The sequence below is a fragment of the Corythoichthys intestinalis genome, chromosome 11 (assembly GCF_030265065.1).
Source record: "Corythoichthys intestinalis isolate RoL2023-P3 chromosome 11, ASM3026506v1, whole genome shotgun sequence".
Lineage (NCBI taxonomy): Eukaryota > Metazoa > Chordata > Actinopteri > Syngnathiformes > Syngnathidae > Corythoichthys > Corythoichthys intestinalis.
Window position 1 is genome coordinate 45,633,754 of NC_080405.1, and position 12,860 is coordinate 45,646,613.

A 12,860-nucleotide genomic window follows, 5' to 3' on the forward strand; every position below is an offset into this window, starting at 1 on the left:
GTAGTTGTGTAAAACAAATCCATCAGGCAAAATCATCGTTTTTTTTGGACCAAATTGAATTGAATGTAAAAGTGCGATTTAATCCTTTATATGGCACTCATTTAAGCCCCTGGCTGCCAATGACGGCGCTAGACGTCCAATTCATTTTGACTGGGAGAGGCTGGCAGCAAATGATCGCCGTCAATGGCATTAAAAAAAAAGAACATTCACAGCCAGTACTCACAGTTTAAATGAATTGGACTAATATAGTTGTTAGTGGCAGGCAGTGAGTTAAATACTATGAAATTAAAAGAACAACATCAACTTTAGAGTTTTATGAGGGCCATTGCCAGAGTGTATATTAATTAATTGACCCTTATGAAAATGTTATGAATACTTACTTATTCTGAAATAATTATAACAAAAATAATCAATGTTAGAGACCATAACCAAAATGTACTTCTGTTTGTACAAGTCATTTTTATTTCATTCATGTAGACTTTCAACATTTATTTATATGAAATACAAAAATAATGAACAAAATACAATCATTAATCATAAATAATCTAATCAGAATTGATACTAAGTCAAGTAATTTTAATGACCAAAAATAGTCACTTGCCCTACAAAGGAATATATAGTCATGGGTCAATATTTTCTTGCGTGTGTACGTGCGCGTAAAAATGAGTTTTAATCAAGATAAATAAAATAAAGGTGACATCTCCTCCGTTGGTTTTCATTCGGATATAATTTTGATTGTAAAATTATGTCAAAAGTGCTTGGTGACTTTTGTCCATTCAAACAATTGACCCAGCAGTTGATATTTCCTTACTTGGCAGTTTCAGTGCAATGGTTTGAATTAAAGACGTAACACTATAAACCCTAATAAGGCCCTGAATGGAGATTACACAAGCGCGAATATTGTGAGGCGTCCTCACACCTGTTTCGTCTTTCGTGTTTCCAAGCTGTCCGCGAACGCCTCATTCTCTCTGTCACATTGGCAGGTGTATGTTTGGGCAGTAACAAGACACAGCTGAGAGGGGCGGTGAGACGTCTTTAGATTATTATTTGGTTATGAGCGGGACATTCTGTGACAGCAAAAACCACCGTCCCCTTCATTACAACTGCCTTTGTTTCACGGAGCTTCAAAATGGCTGTACTGGAGTGGATAAAAGCAGTAATATGAGCTACTACGTGAATGACGTCACGTTTACGCAGTAAATACAAACATGCTCTCTTTAAAGGTCATTTTGGTAACTTTATGAAATACATATTCCTTTCACATAATTGGTAGGCTAATGTAAAAAACGTGTTATACGACTCAGGATAGGGTCAATTGCTCCTCCCATTGCTAATTTTACTCAAAGCAAAAATGGTTACCTGAGAGATTACTATGACAACGTTAAAAAAAAAAAAAAAAAAAAAAAAAAATCTAGAAAATAAGCCTTGTGTTATGTTTCAACATTCATTCATTCATTCATTTCCCATGCCGCTTATTCCTCACGAGGGTCGCGGGGGTGCTGGAGCCTATCCCAACTAACTACGGGCAGTAGGCAGGGGACACCCTGAACTGGTTGCCAGCCAATCGCAGGGCATGTTTCAACATTGAACTCAAATAAACATAAGTTTATTTGTGCTCAGACAGTCAAATAATAACTAAACAACAATAATGTTTCATTAATATTTAAATAGATCAATAAATATAAAACAAATAAAACCTATAATCACAGTGCTTAACATCATGCCATTTGGAAACTTTAAACAATTATAATTACCAATAAATGTGACGTTTCATTTTTGTTACAATTAGGAGTAAATTGACATTATATTCATGTCCAGTTTCACTTGCACGGCACTGTAAAAAAATTCTAGATTGTAATTTGTATTTAACCCTTTAAAGAGCAAGTGTCTAAGCGCTCCCAGTCAATATGGATTGGATGTCTAGCGCTGTCAGGACCAACAATGTGTTAAATGAGTGCGCTTTAAATTGCTTTAAAAAAAAAAGAAAAAAGTAACAAATCAGCAAAGTACGCTACATGCATTAGATATACTTTGCTATCATCCATATTTACCAACGTTTAACTTAGTATTTTAGCGTTGGGTTAACTGCCATGTGTGGACGAGACGAAAATCTGTAAGTCCTTCTGTTTTTGTTTCTAAGAAAGAAAAAAAAAAAAAAGAAAATCTGGCTTCCATTCAGGACTATTAAGGCCTATCTTCTCATGTCACTAGCCATATCTTGGCAAATGAAGACAAATGGTTGCAAGAAGACCGCGTTCCTGGGGATCTTTGGGCAAATTAATCACTGCAATTCTATCCTCAGCCGCTGGGGCAGTGCCTCCCACCCCTCCGGCGGGTCCCCGATGCAATGTCGCCCGAGGTAATGAGGCCGGCGCGATGAGCAAACCCAGTCTTTGGAGAGATGGCGTGACGCCTCGACCTCGCAGATTTGCCTCCTTACAATTCTCCTCACCCCTCTTGACATCAGGATTTCATTAGGACACCCCCAGCCCAATTCAGTCCACTCCATCACCACCACCGCCGCATATCCCCCTCTCTCTTTGCTCCACTTTGCTCCCAAACCAAATGAGGAAATAGCTTGTCTGCTCGTTGACAGTCTCTAAATTCAGGCCGTAAAGATAAATGATCCCGAGTATTAAAGTTTAACACATTGACATAGCCCACCTGATCTGTAGGACTTCGTGAAACCAAAAAATCCATCTGTATGGAAAAAAACCAAAGGGGAAGGGTGATGAAATACACAGGAAGGTCAAACAATACAGTGTAAGCTCAACTCTCCAATGGATTTCGGCCTAGAGGTTGAATAACTCAAGATTTTTTGCAGTCAACAATAATGTGGTGAAAGTCGATTAACCCATAACATCGTTGATTTTTTTTGTATATATATCACTGACAACTTATGTAATCATCAAAAGTAAAGTTGACTCGTCAACTGGTCGACCAATTAACTTATTATTTGTCCTTCATTTTGTTCCGAGTATCTAAATAGATCTAATTTTAGTCAATATTAGCGGCTCAACTCATTTTCCCTGTAAGACGAATGTTAGAAAAGAAGAACATACACCAGTAGGCCTGCAAATAGGACTGAACAGGCCCTCGCAGTTTGGCGCAACTCGGAGAGCACGTCAGTGTGGTGGCAGATTGTCCCACTCTAATCATCTCATGAGAACCTAACTTGCTTGAAACTCGCCTCTTTTTTTTGGAATTAGAAATACATTCACACACCTAGGAGAAAAAAAACCCTATTGAAGAGGGTCCTACAAAAAAGGAGGTGCTATTGAGCTTTGCAGCCACGCCCCTATTCAAAACCAAAATGAATCATCCAGTTGGGCCAATTCGACCAAGTGTGCCAAATTTCGTAGCTCTATAAGCTGCCCAAGTCCTTGAAAAAATGTACTTTCTTTTCATCGCTATTACAATGTAGTATTACAAAAGTTCTTGAAACTACAATGACTAACCTGAAAAGAACTGGACATGTATAAGTAAAATGAATGACTTTCTGTTGCCACTAGTTGGCGCCGCAGATTTGACGCAAATTACCGCTACAGGACCGTTCAGGGTATGACTCTCACAAAGCATGGGAAGTTTGGCGCAGATATGTTTTATGTCTGCCAAGTTATGAATTTTCAATTCAATTATCAAATTTGGGGTGATATAAAATTGCGACGGTCATTTTCACTTCCCTGTTTGGACCCTTTTGCTCCAACGAAACCTCAATATTTTTTCATCAGGCACTTGAACACATGTCTTAAGGCTACCCTGATGCAGGTTTGAGATCAATTGATTTTTTTTCCCTTGGAGAAGGAACCTGCCTCGTAAAAAAGGGCGCATCCTGTTTGCAGTAGCGGGCGCCAGGCCGAATGGGTAATATTTAAATGCAGTCGTGCTCAGACTGGGATACCTCACATACATACCAAATATGAAAATGATTGAACCTTGTATTAGGGAGTTATTAGTCATTCACTGAATTTGATGTGTTGCCAAAAAATGGCCAACTTTGGCACCCCTCCAGGTCAGGCCTGTGAATGAAAACTCACCATTTTGAAAACTTAAGATCTCATATGTCTCATGAACAGTCTCACCAATTTTGTTGACGATCCAACTAACTCCCTAGGTGCCAATGTCTAAGATATACACCCAGTAACTCGATATGAATTTCACATTCAATCCAAAATTCACGATTTTCTGTTGGGTTTGGAATATGGGTGCAAGAGACTTTTTGGAGCAGTTTTGCACAAGGTATCGACTCCCCAAATTTCATCGCTCTACGATGGGAAAAACTTAATAGGAGAGGCCTTTTTGAAAATTTCAAGGGCGCGTCACTGAGCCATTTTGATGGGGTTTTTTTCCCGTTTTTTTTTCTCGAAAGGTCACAAAATTATCGAAATATGTTCAGGCCTCGAAATTGGCCATTTTCATTTGCCATGAAAAAAAAAAAAATAATAATAAAAAACATTAGGCCCTTGTGCCAGTTGGGCTCTAAATATAATATATGTATAATAATATAAGTGGACTCATGGAATGAAAAGAAAAAAAAAAAAAAAAAACTTAAAAATGACTTTTTCCAAGCTTTTGTTGCTGGGCCAATGGGCGAACGGCTGGGCAAAAACAAAATTAAACAACCATTAACCATCTTTTTTAAAAAATTATTATTAGATAATTTACTGCTAGGTTTTAATTTTTTTATGTTACTTTTATTGTTGCCCTGATATCGATACTAGAAATGATATGGCTCTAAAATGCTGTGCAATATTTGCTTTTTGAGATTTAGTTTCTGATTGCTGGTCTCTCTACCCAAGACGGCCGCCAGCTATGCACGCTACTGTAAAAAAGTAGCATTTACCGCCAATCCCAAGAATGATAATAGTCTGGCGTCCAATAATCAAAAAACATATTAACATATTTTAATCTATTTATCACTAGTGGACATCCAATCCATTTGAAGTGGTACTCCCAATTCAAATGGATTAAATGGTGTTAAGCAGTTTGACCAATCCATGATAACAATTACTTTGAAATAGAGTATGCAGACATTTAGTTATAAAAGAAAATAAATACATATATTTTGTTCACTATATTTAAAAAAACAAAATGTAGCACTAGGTACAGTATTGGCAACCGCCGATACCACACAGCAGGGTACTTGGAATCGGTAGCAAAAAATATGGTATCAGTGCAAACTAGTACTCGATTCTTTTTAAATGTTAACTAAATGCGTTCATGTTTACACAAGTGAAAATCACTTTTATGTTTCAATTTTTTTCTCTTTACTGTACACAATGTGAATTCAACCATGACCTCATTGCATAGTAGTTAAAAAACAAATTTTTGATAGAATACTAATAAATCCATATATGAATACAATATGAAATAAAAGTGTTATCAGAACAAAAACACATACTCCCTTTTCCATTAGTTTACTAGTACTTGTAGTTCCAAACTTCTTACTATTTGTAACACTCTTAATGGAACCTGGAAATAGCATTAGAAACACATGTGAGAAACATAAATATCAGGAGTGTGAAAACGGCAAAAAAAGGTCTTTTGGCCAGATCCTCGCCGTAACTTATACTGTCACTGCAGTTCGTAAATATTAAGAGTGGGCTCTCAATCTGGGGAGGAAAAAACCCTATGGACTCCATGGAGTTTTATTTTTCTTTTCTGGGTTAAACATCAGCATGAGGACAGTGTGCAATGGAAAGTTGTTTTAGTGTTTAGAGCTAAAAGGTATTTTGCAGTAATTTAGATGTTTTGCTAATTAATGTTGTGGCAATCAGTCAGCTGCGAGGCCAATTATCAGTTGCAAATGGGCACTCTGATTACCTGATGCACAGTAATAAAAAAAATATACAAAAGAGAAAGGCTTCTGAAACCAATGACAGCGTTAGCAGTGTTGTTAATCTTACTTTAAAAAAGCAATTAGTTACCTTTACCAGTTACTTCTCCCAAAAAGTAATTGAATTAGTAACTCAGTTACCTCATTGTAAGAGTAATTAGTTACTCAGCAAAGTAACTGACGTTACTTTTCATGTTCTACACGTTATTACATTATATTCTGGAACATCTGTCACTTAAAAGATGTTTATATTAAATGATTGAATGGAACTGATTTTTTATTCAAAGAAAAACATGGGTCACACTTTGTATTTTTTAAAATTCATCCATATGAGAGTTATTGGTATACAAACTTTAAATTTCAAATGCTGTGAGAAAAAAAGTCTTTTTCCCCCCTGTTGTACTGAACCCGCCGACTTGCATGTATCGTCACACCCCTAGTATATACTTATAGATATATTTTTCAATATGCAGGTGAGCTTCTGAATCTCCAGCCTCTCCTTTCTTTGCTCTAGTTATTTTGATTTGAAAACATCACACAAGGCTCATGGACATGTTATTCAAAAATAGTTTAGGGCAAGTGACTATTTTTGGTAATTAAAAAATATAATATTATATAGCAGCATCTACAAGGACAACACCAACTTGGTGATGATAATGCACAATCAATACAACAGTAGAAAAACACAGGAAAACAGTACATTATTTTCAATTACCGTAATTTTCAGACTATAAGCTTTTTTTTATAAACTTTTTTTCCTTCATTTTGAATCGTGCGTCTTATAGTCCAGTGTGGCTTATTTATTGATATTTTTGGGTTAATAGGTAACACTTTCTTTGATAGCGGCATCATAAGACTGCAATAAGACCATCATAATTATGACATCACACTATCATAGGCATTAGTGACATTATGAGTTATGTCACTAACTCCCTTTATGTCCAGCTCGGATCTTTACATCCATTCAAAAGTGAGATAATTTGCCGGATGATGACAAAAAAATACATCTGTCATAAGCATTCATTAATGCTCTTGGCAGTGTCATGTCATAATTATGATGGTCTTATGACAGGCTTATGACACCACTGTCAAATAAAGTGTTACTAAATAACATAACTAGCAATTAAAGAAACAACTGGAGCAGTAGCTGAAGAAATAATTAGCATGATCATGAGTGTTTAATTGTTATTTGAATCTGTAGCGCCGCAATGCATGTTAGGAGGGATGTTGGTTGACAACAGCGTTAACAGTAGGTGGCAGCAGAGGTTGACTGTCACCCCAAAGGCAGCAGTGATGGCCAAATGAAGCTTCTTGAAGCAATGAAGCTTTGTAGCCCATAGGTTCAAAGCTTTGTGGTGGTTCATTTGGTCTTATAACAGTCTTATGATGCCACTGTGAAATACAGCTTTACCGATTAATATCTTTTGGTGTATATATCGCATAATACATTGAAGACAGCTTTGGCTTATAGTCCAGTGCGGTTTATCTATGAACGTATACTGTACCGCTTGAGATGACGCTCGTCACGCTAAATGCTAATTCTAACGCGAACGCTATGGTAATGCTCCGAGCCAATCATCATCACGTTTGCAACGGCGTCACGACCACCTTCCCTCTTCCCCAGGCAGTTGTGAGCTGTGTGAAGTAACGCGGTAATGCACCCTTGCACATCCTCAGTAACTGTAACGGTGTTGCAAAGATGGGAAAAGTAATTAATTAGATTACTCACTACTGAAAAAATATAATGCCGTTATACTCTAACGGCGTCATTAACAACACTGAGCCTTAGCTATCCATGGCAGCTAATGAGTTAATAATAACTAGTGGTTGATTGCTTCAACTTAAAAGTAGTCAATCTAATAATGTACTTAATGCAACAAAAATTAATGTTGCACTGATAGCTTTTTTGGCTCTCCATAAAGATTCCAATACCTGGCCGCACGGAATCGGCTGATCCTGTACAGATACCATGTTTTTTTTTGGGGGGGGGGGGGGGGGCATTCAAATACAGTGATACCTCAGCTCACGAACGCTTAAGCTCACGAACGTTTCACCTCAAGAACATTAAATTCGCGAGCATATAGTATCTGCTGAAGAACTAGTTTTCGGCGGACGAACCAAATCACGCGGTCGAACAGCGCCACGAGAAGCTGACGCACGCTCACGGCGTCCCAGTTTGTCCCCTCCCTTTCGTTGAGTGCGGACGTGGTTTGTGTTTGATAGACATTTTGGACCATATAGAGTGCACTTTTGCTATTATGGGACCGAAAAAGACCCCACCACAGGCTAGTGTTAAGCCTAAGAAGACATTAAAGAAAATAAGGTATATTTTTGTGTAGTTTTAAGGCTTATTTAGTAGAAAATTATGTTTTATGGGGACCTGGGAACGGATTATTCTCATTTTAATGGTTTCTTATGGCAAATAAATGTTCGGAAGACGAACTTTTCGCCTTACACACACTTTCTGGGAACCAATTATGTTCATGAGCTGAGGTATCACTGTACTTTCCTTCGACCTGGTATCACTTTGGAATTATGTTTCAATCAAGTGACTTGCTAAATCACTTCATGTCACAATTGGACTGAATGGAGCGGACTCAGGTACAGAATTCAGTCTTTTATTAATGCAAATAATCAAGAACAAACTGACGGCACTCCAGAAGGAGGAAATAACGCGCAGTGAAACAAAATGATACAACTAAGGCCATGTCCACACGGAGCAGGGTATTTGGCAAAAACAAGATATTTTTCTACGGTTTGACCTGTCATTCACACACGCAGGCAGATTTAAACCAGGGTTCTTAAAAAGAACGGGGAAGGTGAAGATTTGCGAATTCTGCGTTTGTGGCTCCATTATGTGGACACTGATAACCGAAGATTTACGTCACTGGCTGCGACAAATTTTGCCCTCACGTCACACATGAGACCAATTTTTACATTTGGAGTATGTTAAAAAGGCGCTTTTTTGCTTCCTTTTTTTTTTTTTTTTTTTTTTTAACAAACTCTTGCTGTGCTTCTTAATGAATAATGGGTATTTTTGACAATCATTTTATTGTTTTGAATGTACTTAAAAATGAATGAAAGCGGTTGGCTGTTGAAGGTTTTTTTTTCAATACAAACGTGCAGGTGTGGACGCAATTATTTTTCCCCGACGTATTAGGGCAGAATCGTCGTTTTTAAAAAACACTGCTACGTGTAGACATGGCCCAAGATACAATAGAGCCAGGCAAATGCACAGGAGTGGTTACTAAAACCAAAGATTAGGCACTAGTCACAAAATAACAAAGAGCAATGGCAGAACACTATGAACAAATGTAACACGTAGAATATCTTTGGTTATGGATACTGGCTTTGGTGGCAACAAAGGGCAAAGACACTTTGGACGAGACGAGGGAGTGACAAACAATTTAAGCACATGAGGAATTGGGCACAGGTGGAAACAATAGGTAATCACAATCAGAGACAGGTGAGGCAGCAGGAAGAGTGAGCAGTGGAAACAGGAGGGTGAGGTTTCAAAATAAAACAGGAAGAGACAAGACAATAAACCTAGACAGGACAACCCTCATCCATGACAATTAAACTTCACAAAAATAGCTGAAAACTGACATTATCCTGCGCCATGCAAGCTTGTTGTCTAAATGATTACAATACGAAATGGGGCTCACAAACACTTAATTTCCCCCAGACTGCAACTTTTCAAACCCTGGTTTAGGTCGAGGATGGTTATGCAACAAAATTTTGGGGCTTTCAACCTACTGTTTTTTAATAGATGTTTGACTTAGGAACTAGCAATGACCCAATTTCAAGATGAGATCACGCAAGAAGCTTTGGGTGTCGTTGAAGCTCCAGAGGCCTTCTTTTAAGGCCAAGGATTTTTCAGATGGGTGGACCATACAAGAGTGTATGGAGTTAGACCTGATTTCTTAGACCATAACCAAATGAGATTGGATTAGGTCATGAGACCTGGGTCTGCAAAATGGTGCTGGCCTGATTTTTTGGAGTTTGGGTTTCTGGAAGTTTGTAGGTTAGCAAATGGATTAAAGCTGATTCCATCTTTTAATTGGTTTGGTCGGAGACTATGGGCACTTCCACACTAGCACTCTTTGGTACTTTTTAAACACATCAGAGGTCTTTTTCTCAGATAGTCCGCTTTGTTTTGTAAATGTGAACACGCAACCGAACTCTAGTTCATGTCTACATGTAGCAGGGTATTTGGCAAAAAGAAGAACTTTTTCCATGGTTTGGCCTATCATTCACACACACACGCATATTTTGGGCATTGAATACGAGGGTTCTTAAAAACTCCGTCCAAAGTTAAGATGTACGAATTCTGCGTTAATAGCGCCATCATGTGGACACTAATAAATGAAGATTTAACTGTGGAAACGTCACTGACTGTGACAAACTTTGTTCCTATGTCACACATGAGACCAATGTTTACATTTGGAGCAAACATGGATACCTTTGCAGTGGGTTTAGAACTTTAGATCTAATTATTAGACAAGTGCTTTTTGCTTCATTTTTTTTTTTTTTTTTTTTTTTTACAAACTCATGCAGTGCTTTATATTGAAGAACACATGCGAAGGATGGGGGTATTTTTTTTTTTTTTTTTTTTAAACATGCTAGTGTGTAGACATAATTATTTCTTCTGGACGTATTAGGGCAGGATCCTCAGTTTAAAAAAACAAAAAACCCTGTTCGCTGTAGATATGGCCCTAGTTCGGACAAAACAAACGAACTCTTGTCCGCTCAAAAATCGTGGGTCTCGGTCTGCTTTAAGCGCACCTTGCTTTGCTTGTGAATGCAAGCGTAGCAGGGTGCGCTTATGCTGCATTACGTGCAGCTGCTGTGATGGAGAAGGAGGGAGGTATTTCATCCTTTAAATTTGTCCAATCAATAAGTGCGCCTTTCATTCGCGTTATACTACTCTGAAAGTTTGTATGGTGCAGTGTGAAAACTGAACCTTTTCAACAAGTCATTCCCAAGTGTTGTTGCGAGGTAGCACCCCAACCGGACTCTGGTCCTCTTGGTCTAATGTGAAAGTGCCCTGTTTCTCCAGAGTCAGTTGGGCTCAGACCAATAATCTGATAAGATCTCATTTAATGGACTGCTTCAATGACCTGATCCTTTGTGGTTGGGCGGTATTTACAGAGGCCTTCTGTTAAAGGAATTTGGGTGAGGTCAACTGGCCCGCTTCTGTTAAAGGGATCCACGGATAGAAAGACTTGTAGTTCTTAAAAGATAAACGTTATTATGAGTTAAAATAATTTGATATTGAAACCTCTCTTGATGCTTTTGTTTTTATACAATTTGTAAAATTAGTTTAACTAGTACAGTAGGACGCCATTGTTGTTAATGTCAAAGGGCGGTGACGTCACATGTTTACGCTGCCGGGCTTCCAGAGTATGACTCTAGTGACATAAACATGTCATTTGTTCAACCATAATGAGCATGACAGCACTGTTGATATTTCACGAAATGAGCAGCAAAAGCCAAATGAACAGGAAAGACGGGATGAGACGAGACAAGAGTAGGGGAAAAAACGGTGTTCGGCCAAAATATGCGACACCGGTGAAACGTCACACCCAAAGTACTACCGTGCGCTTTCAGCTTGTTTTGTTTAGAAGCATACAGAGAGAACATACTAAAGATCCCTTAAGAAAATACTTAAACATAGTAATATCAAATAAGGGTGGTTTAAATATGCTATGTGACTAATGCGGCCAACAGATCAACAATCTGCTTTAAAGTTACCCCAAGAAAACACATTGCTTAAATGTATGAGAGGGAAGCACATGCAAAAAGTATTTTGAGGCTCTGAAAAGGTAATGAAAGACTCAATAAAAACACAAATAGTAAGTACTTGCCGCTTTTAACCGATGAGCGCATGTGTTGGATGTCTTGCCGCGAAGAAGGAATTGCAGTAACCCTGTAGAATTCATCGAGCGACAGTGACTCGAGCGTCCATAAAACATGGCGCCCTCCACAGGTAAAAACATGTACTAAATATTATAATTTAATAAATCAATTGCAATATTTTATGTGTTTCTAATGACATATTTTAGTATAAGAGAACAATTGTGGCTTATTAGAGCCTACAAGTCTTTAAGTCCTTGGTTCCCTTTAAGTTAACCTATACTGGAGTTTGGGTTTGATCCTGAGATTTGAATAAAATGATTTGCGGGGAATCTTCTGAAGAACTTTTTTTTGTACAGAGGCAGAGCTACGGTGGCCGAGAGGTGTCAGGCGAAGTCCAAACACTTTGCAAATAGAAAAAGCACAAACCCCAATTGCAAACGCTTTGCAAAAGAAAAAAAGCACAAATGCAAACTGCCACAACATGATCCCCAATTCCTAAAGCGCGATCGCAAATTGGCAAAAGCAAGAACCCCAGTCGCCACAACACGACAGCAAATGGCTCGCAGCATGAATGCAAATTGCCACAACACAATCCCCAATTCCTAAAGCGCAATTGCAAATTGGCAAAAGCAGGAACGCCAATTGCCACAACAGGACAGCAAATGGCTCGCAGCACGACCGCAAAAGGCTCGCAAGACAATTGCAAAGACGATGACCCATCTCTATGGGCCTCCGCAAAGTTGCCCCCCCATCAGAGGCAAATTTATATAAAAATGATGTTAATCGTTTGTGCTGCAACGGTTTTGTAGATGCAGTATTATGCTTTTATTGAGATATTAATTTCGAGTGGGGGCGTCACTCGTAGCTTTTTCATAGCTTAGCTCCCGCAGCTAATGGAGCCTACCAACTCTCTCAATAACAGAAGGGTGTCCTAACAACTAGCATGAACAGAGCACAAAAAAATTCGGGTCTATTTTGCTGTAAATTGGGGGGCTTGAGATATTAATTTCGAGTGATGACGTCCCTCTAAGCCCCTCATTTACTGCAAAATGGTTCCGAATTGGTGCCATTCGTTTGTGCTAGTTGTTAGGACACCACTCTGTTATTGAGAGAGTTGGTAAACTCTATTAGCTGCGGGAGCTAAGCTAAGAAAAAGCTACGAGTG